The sequence below is a fragment of the Egretta garzetta genome, unplaced genomic scaffold (genome assembly GCF_000687185.1).
Source record: "Egretta garzetta isolate BGI_Z169 unplaced genomic scaffold, ASM68718v1 scaffold38, whole genome shotgun sequence".
Lineage (NCBI taxonomy): Eukaryota > Metazoa > Chordata > Aves > Pelecaniformes > Ardeidae > Egretta > Egretta garzetta.
In genome coordinates this window covers 2,748,870-2,763,874 of record NW_009260667.1, presented here as the reverse complement: position 1 = coordinate 2,763,874, position 15,005 = coordinate 2,748,870, and positions in this window count along the sequence as shown.

The following is a 15,005-nucleotide window of genomic DNA, read 5'->3' as shown; positions in this document are numbered from 1 at the left end:
GTTAAAGGTTGTTTGCTGTGCCTTTTCCAATATAGTTTTTCAAGAATGGAAACAAAAACACATACAGTATTTGCTAATCCCTCCTCAAGTCTGCTTTTACTATCATGTATAATGCAATAACATAAATTGTTAAGGATAAAACATCAGCTACTCAGAAATAATGGCCTGTGGGAAGAAGGAACCAAAAATTTCCCAATTTGCTCCAACTCCAATAATCTGAAAAAAACCCCCACACCGATTTCAAGGTTTTTTGGGGAGAAAGAGATAGAAGGAATGGGATATTTGATGCCCATGCTATCAGTATCGGTTTATTGTCTGTCATGGCAAAAAAATGAAAGGGCAATCCTTTTATTCTGAGCTCAAGTTCACAACATGTAATAGTTAATAAAATTATTCTTGGGAAAACCTGAGGTCAATCAAATACACAGTCTTACTGTAATTACTGTGTTAAATACAATTAAGTGTTTAATGAGCAGTTAGAAATAGAGGGGATCTTGCTTTTGATGAGTAAGAGACAGATCTTTCATGACAGCGATCCTTTGCCATCTCTGTCTACCATTTTACCTTTAAAATGGAGGGAGCAAGCAAACAGCTTCACAGCCCAAAGAGAGTTTGCAGTTTGCTATAAATGCACACAGAGGCTTCGTAAGAGCAAACTGAATTCCTCAGCTGTATACGGGCAGATTCCTTCAATCAGTGCAGTCATGCTCACAGAAGTAAAAAAAGGGACCTGTCATCTCTGAGGAGCAGTTAGTCCACTGTTACGCTCCCATGGGAAAGGGAAAGGCAATTTTCCCAACCGAAGGAATTGCTCCGTAATGTGAGAGATCATTGAAATGCAAGTAACAAACCAAAACAGATGAAATATGCGCAAAGCAAATAGATCAAAGACATTGAGATAATTAATTACCGGCGGTCCAGTTCTCAGAGAAAGGCTGTTCATTCACAAAGAAGCCACTGTACCCGACACTTCCCAATATTGGTGTCTAGAGCACGGATTTGCTGGTGTTTGTTAATGAGTAAAGACAGAATTATTATGCCAGATAACTAGCTGCCCTAAGAGTTTATGTTCTGTTATGATAATGCCTTGGCCTACAAATACACTTCACTACATTCGTAACATTTTAGCTTAAGAAAAAGGGCCAAGTCCATTTTTTACTAATGTGGAAGTTTTGATCTCTAGCTGCTAATCATTTGTGTGTTTACACAGCCATTTCAAAAGAAAACTCAATGGTGTTTTGAACCCAAATTCTCTTAATTCTTAGTGCTTGGGTACCCATCTTTTTAATCCCATTAGCACAGCGGGAATATTTCTGCTGTAGGGACAGCTAGCACGGAAAAGATGAAGCCCTGCATTAGTGCTGGCTTTTTGTCTGCCCACACACTGAAACAATCTCATCCCCTAAGGAATTACTGGAATGATATAAAAAAATGGACTGAATTTATTTTGCGCTGCGTGATCTGGTCTGATGGGGAGCCGAGCACCTTGAAGGCACAGTAAGGCTTGTGGCCACAGGGTTATTTCTGTGAGGAGGAGCGTGGTGCAAGCCAGCTGTGAACAATAAATTTGAGTTGCTCTGAGCCTGCAAACCCAAAGGTTTGCCAGGTGGGAGGACTTGCTGGGAGCAGGCACTAAGCTGAAAGGCATCAGCAGGAGTGAGGAGAGAAGGATGCTGGTTGCTATGTGGGGGTGGCACCGGGCACCTACCTTCTGCTGAAAACACTGAGAGCTGGATTTAGCCATTAGGTAGCTACAACTTTTTGAAGAGTTGTGTCTGAAGCATCCTGGGGAAGCTGAGTGTTTCTCAGAGAGTTTCTGAGGGATGCTGAGGGTGTTCAGCCCACCCATCCCCAGCACCTTTGCTGTGACCTTCAGCCCCTAATTTTGACTCCTAAACACTTTATGGTGGCTGAGGGCACAGGGCTGGAGGTTTGGGCCCTGCAGTTTCTCCCACTCCTTCAAGGAAAGCAAAACGCTTTCCTGAGGAGAGGACTGGTGTAGCACAAAGGAGTCCACGCAGTGGCTGGGAGGTCAGGACAAGCAAGAGGCAAGGTCTCTCATGTAGGCAGGTGTTCATGATTTGGGACTTTCGACATCCCAGCTCTAGCTCTGTGTCCCCTGGAAACTCTGACTCCACTTAGGTGGGACCACGGTCTTGTGGAGTTGCCTGAAGGATGCACAGTGTCATAGATTGGGATTTCACCCACTGCGACAGGATCTGTGAGCCCACCAAGGGGCAGGCCAGGTGACTCCACCAGCCATGGTGGGAATGGCATTAGGGGACAGTAAGGGAGGGAGAGGACAACAGCCATGATCCCCAATGCCTGGGGGGGCAGAAGGACCGAAGGGGCTTGGGGGGACAAGGGGGAGCAGCTGCTGGGGCCTGAGGGAGGAGAGGTGGGGAGCTCTGGGGTGGAGGGCAGCTCCGACATGGATGCAGGGGATGGGAGGGCTCTGGGAAAGGGGGGATGCACAGTGCAGTGCCCCAGTCGGGAAGCACTGGCGTCTGTGGACAAGACTAGGATGAGACCTTGGGGGGAATAGAGATGCATGTGAGGGGCAAGCCTGACATCTGCAGCACGTGGGATGGGGACTGGGGGCTTGGGAGCAAGAAAGATGCAGGATTCAGGAGGAAGAAGGCAGTGTTGGGGTGGAGTAGTCTTTCCTCCCCCTCTCCTCTCTTTTTCTCTTTCCAAAAAACTTGGCAGCCCTCACCTGGATGGATGGATGGATGGATGGATAATTTGCAAGGGGTGACTGGTTCATCCTCTTCCAGGATTATGCCCCAAACAATTATATCCCAGCCGACCATGTTCAAACCAGACATGCTTCCAAGTGTTTTCCTGTGAAAATTTGTCACAGATTCTCCCTCCCTTTTAACAACATCTCGGCAACTATAAAAAAAACCCTGGATAAAGTGCTCTCTGTCTAATAATACACAAACAAGGGGGCTGCAGCACATCAGCTGTGAGACTTTGGGCTTCATATCTGGCAAAGACCCCGCTGTTGTCAGTAGGTAACCACGTCTCCAGCTTTAACACTCTCCCAGAATAGTGTTCTCCCACCAGGTTATAGAGCCTAAGCCAAGGGATTTAAGGAGCAGCAAGTGACAGGGGACAAGTGTGAAGGCTTAGTTTACTTGGTTTAGCACAGACCTTTAATTTTAGCCACTGCAAATATAATAGGGCCTTTTCTTTATTTATCTATGCAGCCGTGGGGCAGAAAGGGCAGAGGAGCTTAAAAGACTTATTCATGCAAGCAGGGCTGCTGTGCTAAGTCCACTATTTGCACACTGCGAATGTATTTCATTCACATTAATGCAACGTGGAGGAAAATGGATGCAAATCGTGTGTCTCCATCTCCATGGCAGTGCAGAGGCTCAAAGTGCAACCGGAGGCCAGCAATCTTTGTATTTTCCCTTCCACAAAATGGAAACTCACCTATGCACAAGGGCTGGAAGGGTTTTCTAAGCCACCCCGAAACAAAAAAATGAGCTTGTATCCTGTGGCTTAGGGACTGCTAAAAAATTCCCTATCATCTCTCTGCCTGTTCTATTTTAAGCAGAATGATTTCCCAGCTAAGGGAAAAATAGTTCAAGTTTGAGACATTATTAGCATTTTTCAAGAATTCCTGCTTCCAGTCTCTTGCTTGTGCCAGGCAAATTGGTTTTGCTGAACTTCGGCACAGTTTATGGAAAATGTTTCAAGGTGTTACAGGCAGACCTTTGGGCTGTAGGTTGGTGAAACCTTGGTACAAGCACAGAAAAAAGGCAAAAACGTAAGTCGTCATTGCATCCCTGAAGTGGTTTAACTATATCCACGCATGTTTCTCCTATTGATACCTGTAAGTCAGAAACAAACTGGGCTTTTAAGATAAGAAGAACTGAAAAATCAAGGCCAAAATAGCTGCTTTGCTTCCAGAAGCCTGTGGCAGGGGGAGGCGTGCTGCGTGACAGGATGCCACCTATTCTCAGGGGGGTTCCAGCAGCCAGAAGGGACACAGGGACCCTGCCCATGGGTCAGCTCCTGCACCCTGTCCAACACCAGCACCCCTTTCCCTCCAGCTCTGTCACAGCTGAAAATACACTATTAATAGCCTGCCAGTCCGACTGGATGAAGATTCCCAAAACAAAACCTGTTCCTACCCCTCCCTGCCCGGAGCAGGGTTATTTGCCAGCTCTGCTCAACACAAGGACTAACCTGTACCATGGGAACACCTATTTAAAGGGATACTTTTTTAGCTACTCCTTTTCATAGCTGAAGTGCCTGGAGAGAAGCCAGGAGTGATTCTCAGGCATCCCTGAGCCGCTGGGTAATTCAGCTGCAGCAGAAGCACTGGGGTGTGGGGGTCAGGGTGGCAGAGGACCGGTTTTATCTGGCTCACAGATTTACAGTCGCTCTTTCCAGGAATATGTTCAGAACTCCTCCGGTTCAAAAGGTGCATTTCTTTGCTCGGCTCTCCTTGTTTTCTAGACGATTTTCTGATTTCTGTCCTGGCTTGAACATTTCAAAAAAGGATGCACGCCGGGAAGTCACTGCTGGAAAGCTGCACCTTTCCTTCTTGTCTCTTACAGATTATCAAGGCTGCTGAGACCAGAACATGTGTTTTTCCTACCGCATTAAATACTTTCAATGTATGCTAAAAATGTTAATATGTTATTGAAGGGACTGGAATTTTTCCTTCAGGTGGGATGCCTTTAGGCCATTTGTGCTTCACACACAATTGCAGGTAAAGGCTTGTTACGCTGGCAGAAACATGCACTTAATGAAACGTTATTCTCCGTCTTATTATAGTCAATAAGGGAGCTCAGCAGTCAGTCAGCTTTAATGTATCCTACTTTTTCCTCAAAAACTTTGCCCTGGAGTCAGAGCTGCAGTGAAGCTGGGGCAAGAGGGACATCTGTCCTCTGGGGACAGCCCTAAAATGGGTGCAAACACACCAGGACCCCCGCTGGCGGCTGTGGGCACCTGGGAAAGCAGCCAGGAAATGTGCAGTGAGCAGGAGGCGACAGCAGCAACGGGAAGGAGCCCGGGAAGGTGGAGGAGAGGGCACTGAAGAGCACCAGGAATAAAACCTCTGGGAACAGAAAGGGATGGGGGAGGGGGGCAAGGCACCAGATTTCCCCCCTCTCTCTGGCAGCATGCAGGCATGATTTCGCTGATGGCCTGGTCCTGGCTACAGCTGCACAGACCCAGTGCCACTGTCCAAAGCAGCAAGGAGGCTCCCCGGGAGGTTGGGGATGTCCCTGGGTGAAGGCGGGCAGCAAAACATGCATGGGAGGGCCGATGGCCTTCGGGTGCCAGGCGTGGCACCTCTCGCCTGGGGGTCTGGCACCCCAGCAGTGAGACACAGCTCTGGGGGGACCCAGTCAGTCCCTGTGGCCCAGAGGGGTGGTGGCCCTGCTTCACAACAGCGAAGGTTAGGTGGCACAAGCCCTTGCGCTTGAGGAAGCCTCTTACCCCTCTCGATGGCTTTGCAGAAGTTGTCTATAAGCTGGCTGCTCTGCTCAGGCAATACCTTGATGGGGTGTCCACCTCAGGGATCCCAGGGCCCTTTTGGAGACTTTGACTTTCCTTTCTGGCTAGCTTTATCATCAGTTGTGGTGTGGCTATTTCATTCTCATTGCATATTATTGGTTAAAATAGCCCCACGCTGGCTCACCTTTATCTTGAAGCCTCAGAGAGCCAGCAGGCTGAGTTCTCCCGAAGGTGTTGATCAATACCCATGGATAAGGGCTGGAGTTTTGCAGCATCAGGCTTCATTTGGGTTTCTCAATTTAGATTTAACTTTAGGCAATATGGAAAGGTTAAGGTAGCAAAGGGCACATTCCCAGGTAGCTGTGCTCAACACGTAGGCACAGGCTTTCTTGCTGGATGTTGGCAGGGTCTTACTGCATATCCACAGGCAGTGTCTTGGGGGACAGAGCGTGTTCAGGGCATCCAAGCTGATGAAAGAAATTCCACATGCAAGGACATAGAGCCATATCGCTTTGCAGAAGGGATGGATTTCGGGGGGGGGATCACTGGGCTGAGCGGATCGTTCCCGGACCACGCTGTGTGCCGCAGAGCTCACTGACTTGGCTGGGAGGTGAGCGCTCACCCTTCCCACCGCTGTCCTCACCACCTTGCAAGCCCGTGCCCGTATTTTGACTCCTGAACGCGTGGCCTCAGCGTGGCTGGGGGCTGGTGCCAGCCTCTCCAGCAAGCAGAGCGTGTTGTTCCGCCTGTCTGCTCGCAGTTTTCCCCTTTCTTCTGTCCTCCTGCTATTCTACCGCTACCATAAAATGCAGTTCTGACCTTTTTGTCCTCAGCAAGCTATTCATTTAAAATACAAATGCTGTCCTCAAACAGCAGTCATTAATATGAGGCAGCAAATTCTTTTCTTTGTTCTTTATTGTTGATTTCCCCCCATTGGGAAACTGGGTGGCAGGAGAACTGCATAGCTGCAGGAGCAGCTTGCTAATTGCATACTTTCAAATACTAATTTGTATGGGTTTGTTTGGTTATAAAGGGAAAAAGAAACAAGCCAGGGGGTGATAGAAAAATGTCAAGGTTATAAACCCCACAGAAGCTCTCTGGCCTGGAATTTTTATTAATTCTTTAAATGTAAATTGTGGGCCCACGGCTGCACATCCGTGCCTCCCGCCGAGCGCCAGGTAGCGCAGCGCAATTCGCCCTGCAGACCTTGGGCACAGTACCCAACCCAAGGAGCTGAGCTCTGCCCTCGGCTGCCTGGGCACAAGGCCGGCAAGGTGCCAGCCAGGCCGCTGTTCCCACTGCAAGCGGGGTCAGATCCTGGTGGGGCTGAAACCATTTCTGCCTTTGGGGAGCTGTGGCTTGGAGTGCTAGCATGTCAACGTTGTGTCTGTGGTGGTCTGAGGGAAGAGGTGGAAGAAGGCACACATCAAGGAGTGACACTTTTTACTAAACCAGGAGGGACAGCTGAAAAAAAAGACAAGTCTTTGGGCACCTCTGCTGAGACTGCTGCTCAGAGATTCCCCTACGCGTGTGCGCCTTTCGGACCCGCCAAGGAACATGCTTACTAAACACGACTGCAAGCTTTCACTGTTTTGTAATGTGACTGGATGATGTGTAATGGAAAGCAAAACAAGACTTACAGATATTCAGCTCTTTTAAGCATTCAAGCCCTTGGGTACCAGCTCCTGCTAGGTTATTAAAGGTGGTTTTTTAATCAGTTGTCTTTTTTTGCCCACTTCCAGTTTTTTTGCCATACTTCCTGTCTTCCTATAGGCTCTTCCTTGCTGTCAACCAGTGTCTGACACTTTTCTTCTCTTTTTAAAAGGATATTTTTAGGTGCTCTCTTCTGAGAAGCTTACAATGCCCGTGTATGGTACTCAGGTGTAGCAGGGGCATTTCTGCCTACAGCAATCAGCTCTGTTCCATTTGGACATTATTATCACTTCATCTCCTTCCCTGTCTCCATCTCTTGCAGTCACAGGTTTGGAGAAACGCCCTGGCACCCCAACACCCACCAAAAGCAGAGTGTTGACAAACCCGATAGCCTTCTATGACAAAATAACCTGCTTGGTTGATGCGGGGTGAGCAGTGGACATTGCCTACCTGGATTTCTCCAAGGCTTTTGATACAGTTTCCCACAGCCTCCTCCCAGAGAAACCGATGCGTTACGGTCTAGACAAGTTGTCTGTGTGGTGGGTGGGGAATTGGCTGACAGGCCGCATCCAGAGGGTGGTGGCAAATAGTTCCTTTTCAAACTGGCAACCCATCACAAGTGGGGTCCCCCAGGGATTGATGTTGGGCCCAATGCTGTTTAGTATCTTCATAAGTGATCTGGATGATGGGATCAAGTTTACCCTGATAAAGTTTTCTGATGATACCAAACTGAGTGGGGAAGTGGACACTTTAGAAGGGAGAAGCACCCTGCAGGAAGACCTGGATAGTATGGAAGAGTGTGCTAACAAGAACCTTATGAAGTTCAACAAGGACAAGTGTAAGGTTTTGCATCTGGGAAAACACAATCCAGGAGTGCAGCACAGACTGGGATCTACCCAGCTGGGGGGCAGCTCTGTGGAAAGGGACCTGGGGGTCCGGGTGGACAGGAAGCTCAATATGAGTGCACAGTGGGCTGCTGCGGCCAAGAAAGCCAACGGGTTGCTGGGTTGCATCTATGAGGGCATCACCAGCAGGGATAAACAAGTCATTAATCCCACTCTACTCGGTGCTTGTCAGGCCACACCTGGGATACTGTGTACAGTTCTGGTCTCCGCTACACAAAAAAAAAAGCTTGTGCAGGCTGGAGGAGGTCCAGAGCAGGTCCACCAAGATGATCAAGGGACTGGGAAGCCTGCTGTATGAGGAAAGGCTGAGACAACTGGGTTTGTTCAGCCTTGAGAAAAGAAGGCTTAGGGGAGACCTTATCACCATGTTCCAATATTTAAAGGGTGGCTACAAAGAAGAAGGAGACTCCCTTTTTACAAGGAATGACATGGAAAAGACAAGGGGTAATGAGTGGGAGTTACTCCTGGGGACATTCTGACTGGACACAAGAGGAAAATTTTTCACAATGAGAACAATCAGCCTTTGGAATAATCTCCCCAGGGGAGTGGTGGGTTCCCCAACATTGGACACTTTTAAGATTCAGTGGGACAGATTGCTGGGCCATCTTGTTTAGACTGTGCTCTTGCTCAGAAAGGTTGGACTAGATGATCCCTGAGGTCCCTTGCAGCCTGGTATTCTGTGATTCTATGATCCCATGCTCACCCTCAGCACCAGCACTGCCCTTGCACCCAAGGACTGTGGCTGCCAGCAACCCCTGCCGACTGCTGGGATGTCCCCCAGCAGGGCTGCTACCTGTGCAAGGTTGCCTGTGCCTTGAAATGTGTACTGAGCCACTGCAAATGTGGCAGGTAACCAGCTCTAAGGACCTGTTGTGGTGCTCCTGCATGAAGGATGTGACAGCAGCCAGTGCCAGGAGGGATCTTCCCAGGGCAGTGGGCACTGAAGGGACAGGCATGGCACAGGAACCTGCAATTCACCATCGTGCCGGTCAGAGCTGCCCCCGTATCAGCAGCTAAAGATACCAGAGGGCTCCAAGGCTGTGAATGTGAGGGAGGCAAAGTCAAGGAAAAATTTTATTAACAGTGTTATTTTGTTTCTGTTTGCACAGGAAGGGTAGCTATCTCTGTGCACTCTCTCCTTCTCTCATAACATGATACAGAGTCAAAATGGATTTTATTGTGTACCACTTGCATTAAAAAAACATTCTTTCCCAGTATATACCAGAATAGGCCACTGTTGTTATTTCCCCCTCTGCTTAATAAAGTAACCATGGTTGCATGACAGCATCGAGGGAAAAAAAGGAAGCACCAGCTTTCTCAAAAATAACTTGTATTTCACTGATGAGAAAAGGTGGGAATCCTTGGCTGAGTCGCACAGTTAGAGAGGGCTTACAATGGAAAGCACCATAACCGCAGGGCGGTGCAGGAACAAACCCGATATCTAATTGTAACACATACATACAAATGTTGTGTTGGCTGGGAATTGATACCTGAAGGTTGTTTCTCAGTTTATAACGGGCAGCACAGTGGATCCCTTGACGGGGATTTTTGGTTTTTTTGAGTTATGTGAAGCTTAAGATAATTGACCAGTTCATTTCCTTAACTGGAAGAGAAAGGATGAGTCAGTAACCTTCATGGCTCATTATTATTAAAATAGTGTTTATTCAAGGAGTGGCAAGGAGAGAATTGGAGAGGAGGTCAGTGCTCAGCAGTTTGCAAGTCATTAGGATAAACCCACTTGGACACAGTAAATAAGACCTGTAGCACCTCTGGTTTGCGATAGGTCACCCTTGCTGGCTCTCAAACCACCACGCTCTCCCAGTGAGGGATCCCCCCTGCCCCAAGCCTATGAGAGGTGGTTTGTGGTGGGCTGCAAATCCACACTTCACATTTTGTCACGGCTTTCATGTGCTCTGGAAAATAGAAGGTGGGTGGATTTAGCCCAGAGAAAAGGAGGCTGAGAGGAGACCTTATCACCCTCTACAACTGCCTGAAAGGAGGTTGTAGTGAGGTGGGTGTTGTTCTCTACTCCCAGGCAACAGGCGATAGGATGAGGGGAAATGGCCTCAAGTTGTGCCAGGGCAGGTTTAGGTTGGACATTAGGAAAAATTTTTTCACCTAACAGGTTGTTAAGCATTGGAATGGGCTGCCCAGGGAAGTGGTCAAGTTCCCATCCCTGGAGGTATTTAAAAGATGGGTAGATGAGGTGCTTAGAGACATGGTTTGGTGGTGGGAAGGCAGGGTTAGGTTAACAGTTGGACTTGTTGACCTTCAAGGTCTTTTCCAACCTAAACAATTCTATGATTCTATCATTCTATGATTTAAAAACCACGGAGTTTGAAGTTCCTTACTAGCCGTATATTACCGGTTCTTAGCAGGCCTGTTTCATGGCAGCTAAGCTGTCAGTAGCAGGCTGGGTGCTAGCACACGTGCTCCCTGGGACCTGGGTTCCCACAGCCACGCGGTGGGCTCTGCCTCTGCCCCTCTGGCGTCTGCTGCTTGATGGTGGCCTGCCGGTGGAGGGGATGGGCTGTCCAACCTTCTGCAAAACCGGTGTTCGGGACTCCAGCAAGTAAGTTGGTGGTGGTCTCACCCTGAGAGTGCTGCCAGTCATGAAAGCCCAGCTCTGCTCCACTCCTGAGTGTGGGAAGGAGGGAAGGAAAGGGAAGGAAAACAAAATCCTCCAAGCAAAACAAAGGGGACAACAATTCTCCCACAAGCCCTGGTCTCCCTGGAGGCCTCAGACCCTGCAGTCTTTGGGGGAAAACCCCCTTTGGGCAGGCATCTACCCTGGTTATACCCAGCATCAGCCTCCAACAACAAGCTGGGTGTAATTGCTGCACCAACTGAAGAGGGGGAATTAAGAAGACTATAGCCCTGTTACTCCCCGGCCTTTCTCTACAGTTGTATCTCCATGTACTACAGATAATTAAAATGAAAATGTTTCTTTGGTATAATGAAGAACCATTCAGAAGATTTCAGAAACTACACTAAAATCATGGTAACGCTCACAGTCCTTTATCAGCAAAGCAATAAGCTTTCTTCACTGCAGTTCACTCAGAAAAAAAACCATCCTTAACATAACATGAAAGCAAAATCCTTGGTTCCCAAGGTGAGGGAAACTCCAGGATTAGCCACGTAGGTTTATTTTTCAGGATGCCTTCAGATAAGCTGTCCCCCAGACTACACTACACTGCTAACTCATACTACAGGAAAAACAACAGTGTGGAAATTGTAGCATGAAGAAAGAAGTTCTCTCCGTGGTGGGTTCGAGCTGGAAGCTGGCATCCAGCTGGCAGAGACCGGATGGCTATGAAATATGTCAACAGCCCCAGATAAATGCCAGGACAGCCTTGTGAACAGGAACTCCTGATGGTATTTTCTCTTGTACTGTTGCTATTTTAGTTCTATTTGTTGTCTCTATTTTGGACGCTATATAAAGAAAAAAGACGACTTTGCACAGCTACAGAAAATGGAGTCCTGGAAGGAGAAGAATGAGGATGCCAGCTGGTCACTCCTCCTTTGCTCCTGGCTAATGTAACTGCTGCGGTTTTGATTTTTTTCCAGATGACAGAGGGTTTAAATGACAGGTATGGTATGTCCTCGATATATGTCATCATCTGCTGGGTATTCAAGGATTTCTAAGGATTTAAGCTTGCCTGCTGTTTGAATACAGGATGAGCAGCAATCCCCATTCTCTGGCATGTGCAGGGCTTCCCTGAGGGTGGAAAGGGAGACTGGAATTTAAAGCGATTCTCATTTATTTAGTATTTCCCTGTACAAAAGCCAGGAGTTTTCCAAAGCTGACTGGAGTGCAGTCATTTGTGGAGAACAACCCGTGGCTGCTACCTGGGCTATGTCGGCATGTAACAATACCTGTCTGCCCCATGAATGTCAGACAAAGCTGTCATAAATCTTCAAGCCCAGCAGTAAAATTAATGGGAATTGCAGAGAGCAGGACCTTGTCAGCTTCATAATAGGTCTGTGGGCGGAAAAAAAATTCCCATGCTTTCCTTCAGGCGTTAGGCAATGCAGCTACTGATGCTCAGTAGCCATTATCCAATTATAAGTGCTTTTTTGCTCAGAAGAATTTGGTCGTTATCGCTTTTAATGTGTCGAAGTTAAATAGTCACCAGCGTGGAGTGCAGGCAAAGGAGCAGACCCCGTTGCAGTCTGCAGCAGAAGTCCCCCAGGCCACCTCCTCTTCTCGCCCTTCAGTCTCGAAGCTCTTTGGCCATATCGCTTGTATTTTGTCATTTGCGATATTGCTTGTCATTTCAGAGGTGACCACGGCGCAGCGGGGGCCTGGTTTCTTCCCTCTTCTGCCCCGTCCAGCTGATCGGTATCAGCCCGGGGTGGGGTGTCCTGTTTACGTCCCCAAGCAGGACTGGGAGTGCTGGCCCGTCCCACCGGCACCGTCCCCGGTCACCGGCGCACTGCAGCAGGGCATCGGGCTCCTCAGAGTGCCGAGGCCAGGCTGTTTATCCATGCTGCATTGAATTGTATTTACAGCACCTTTCGGGGTTGCTGTCGGTCACCTGCTGCGACCAGAGAAATATTTTTTTCCTCTTCTGCTGCATAACTTGGCTTCTGTTTTCTCGTTGTTTTTTTCCTCCTGCCTTTGTAGCTGTTGGCTGTGGCCAGGGGCCAAGTCACGGGGCAGGATGTGCTGCTTCTCTGGACGTACAGACATGTGAATACATTACAGAGTTGTCAGGAACTTTTCCAGGCACTGGGAAGTGATCATTGGTACTGCAAAGCTGTTAGCATGGCTCCTGGCACAGCTCTGCCCTGCGCCACTTCATCCCCTCCCGACCACCTGGCCCCAGGGAGCTGCCGAGGGCCAAGGTCCCTCCCAAAATGTCTGTTTCGGAGGTGTTTGATGGCGCAGATGGGGGTTGTTCGCACTGCAGAGTGGCTCTGGGCAATGTTTAGTTTGCAAACGCAGCTCCGTGTGAACGTTTTCAAACCCGTTAGGTGGCTACCAGCTGCATGCGTTGCAGTGACCAGGCTTGGGCTCCTCAAATTGGCCTCCCTGTTCCAGTCACCCCAGTGGCTCTGGAGGCCTTTTCAAGGACCTGCTTTGCAGGTCAAGAAATGACCCCCCCCACTGCAGCTCCCCATGGGAAGGGGCTTATCAGGCCTGGGCAGCCATGCTGAGCAAGGGCCGATGGCAGCGATGGCTGAGGCTTCCTCATCTCCCACCTCTGGGGTCCCTTGACCCTGCATTTGCTGTCGATGTCCCTGCATTTGCAGCCGATGTCCCTGCATTTGCAGCACAGGATGCTGCTGATGTGCCCGCTTGGGCCTCTGATCTATTTAACTTCCCTACCCCTACGGAGCGTGGGTTTAATCCCCTGCTCTTCTGCCAAGAGCATCTTGGTGAAGCTCTTCGAGCTACAAAAGTACCCATGCATCTTCCTGCCCCCTGACCTGCCCTTGCGGGGCAGTTGGGCAGCTGTAACGGCCCCTTTGGGGTGCTCCCGGGTCTCTTCTGCAACTCTGGGGGATCAGGGGAGCCTTGCAGAACTGCTACTTGCCACCAACACCTCAGGTTAGGTGGGGTGAATCTCTAGTCCTTGTCTGTGTATCTGAAAAAATGTTTCCTTATCTCCTACAAGTGTTATGCAGATCGAGCCCAAGTAGAGATGATGCAGCAGATTTGACTACCCAGAGGCTGCACAAATGCTGAAGGTCCAGACGTGAGTTACACCTGATGCAAACAAAGGAGAGGAGAACCAGCTCCTACAAAGAGCAGAGACAGAGAGCAACCATGATTTTTTTACCGCTATACGTTTTAAGATTATCGTGTTAGAAATATTTCCTACTGAACCAGGTAGGGACGACGTTTGTGAATCAGGCATGGGAAATACAGTGATGACTGTTCTTTACTGTGGGTTAACACCAGCCTGATGGATGGTTGCTTGGTTTTGATCTGTTTTTCCCGTGTTTCAGTACCTCAGCATGTGTCCTGAGCCTGGAGCTGGACTGCATTTTGCACCTGCTGAGAGGGGTACATAGCCAAGGCCACAGACAGCAAGTCAGTTCAGGGAAACCTCACTGATTTTGGGTTTAGGAAAAATTTTATTCTTCTCAGCATTTTTTATATAGATCCAAGGGCCTTTTGGCAGCCTGGTTTTCCAGATGACTTAAAATCCAGGTCCTGTGCTCAGTAAGTACATATGACTTCTATATATAAGACTGAGAGAAGAAGCCAAATAAAGAAATGCCAGCAGTGTCAGCAACCTGCCGGGTCAGGGGGAGCTCAGGAACCTGAGCAGAGAAAACATCATCTGGGAAATGAAGCAGCGAGCAGTCCCATGGGGATGCACATGCACTCACCCACACCTATACACCCCAGACTGCTCAGCAGCCTGATAAACGTCTTTTATACATCTTCTACTCCTGAGAAAGTGTCCATGTAGAGCTTGGAGATGCCTTGAACTTCAGATCACACAGCGGGGAACAGGACTTGGGCACGACAAAATTTTCTCTGGCCTACATGCATCGGTGGTGCTTAAGCATATCCATGAGCACATCGCACCCGTGAGCACATCGCACCAGTGCGCACATCGCATCTGCAAGCAGCCCAGCATTATTTTTGCTCCAAAGGAGCCGCCAGAGTGATGGAGAAGTGAGGAGATGGGCATGGCCTGGAGCTGGGCTGGGCACACAGAGCGGCTCTCCCGATGCCTGCTGCGGCGGCACGTTGGCCTCTCGGCCATGCTAACATTTTCAATATGCCAACAAGTTTCCCATATATAGTATATTACCCAGCCTGTGACCCTTGCCGAGGCCTCATTGCCTTCCCTTGCAGCAATAAAAGGCATTCGCGATGTTTCTGTGCTGAACTGTGGGAAAAGAGCGGCAAGAAGCTGTGACCCCTGGGCAAGGGCATGCTTTGGAAACACCGTCATCAAAAAATCAACACATCAGCCTAGAAGGCCCACAGGCAGCCGATCTCCTCCT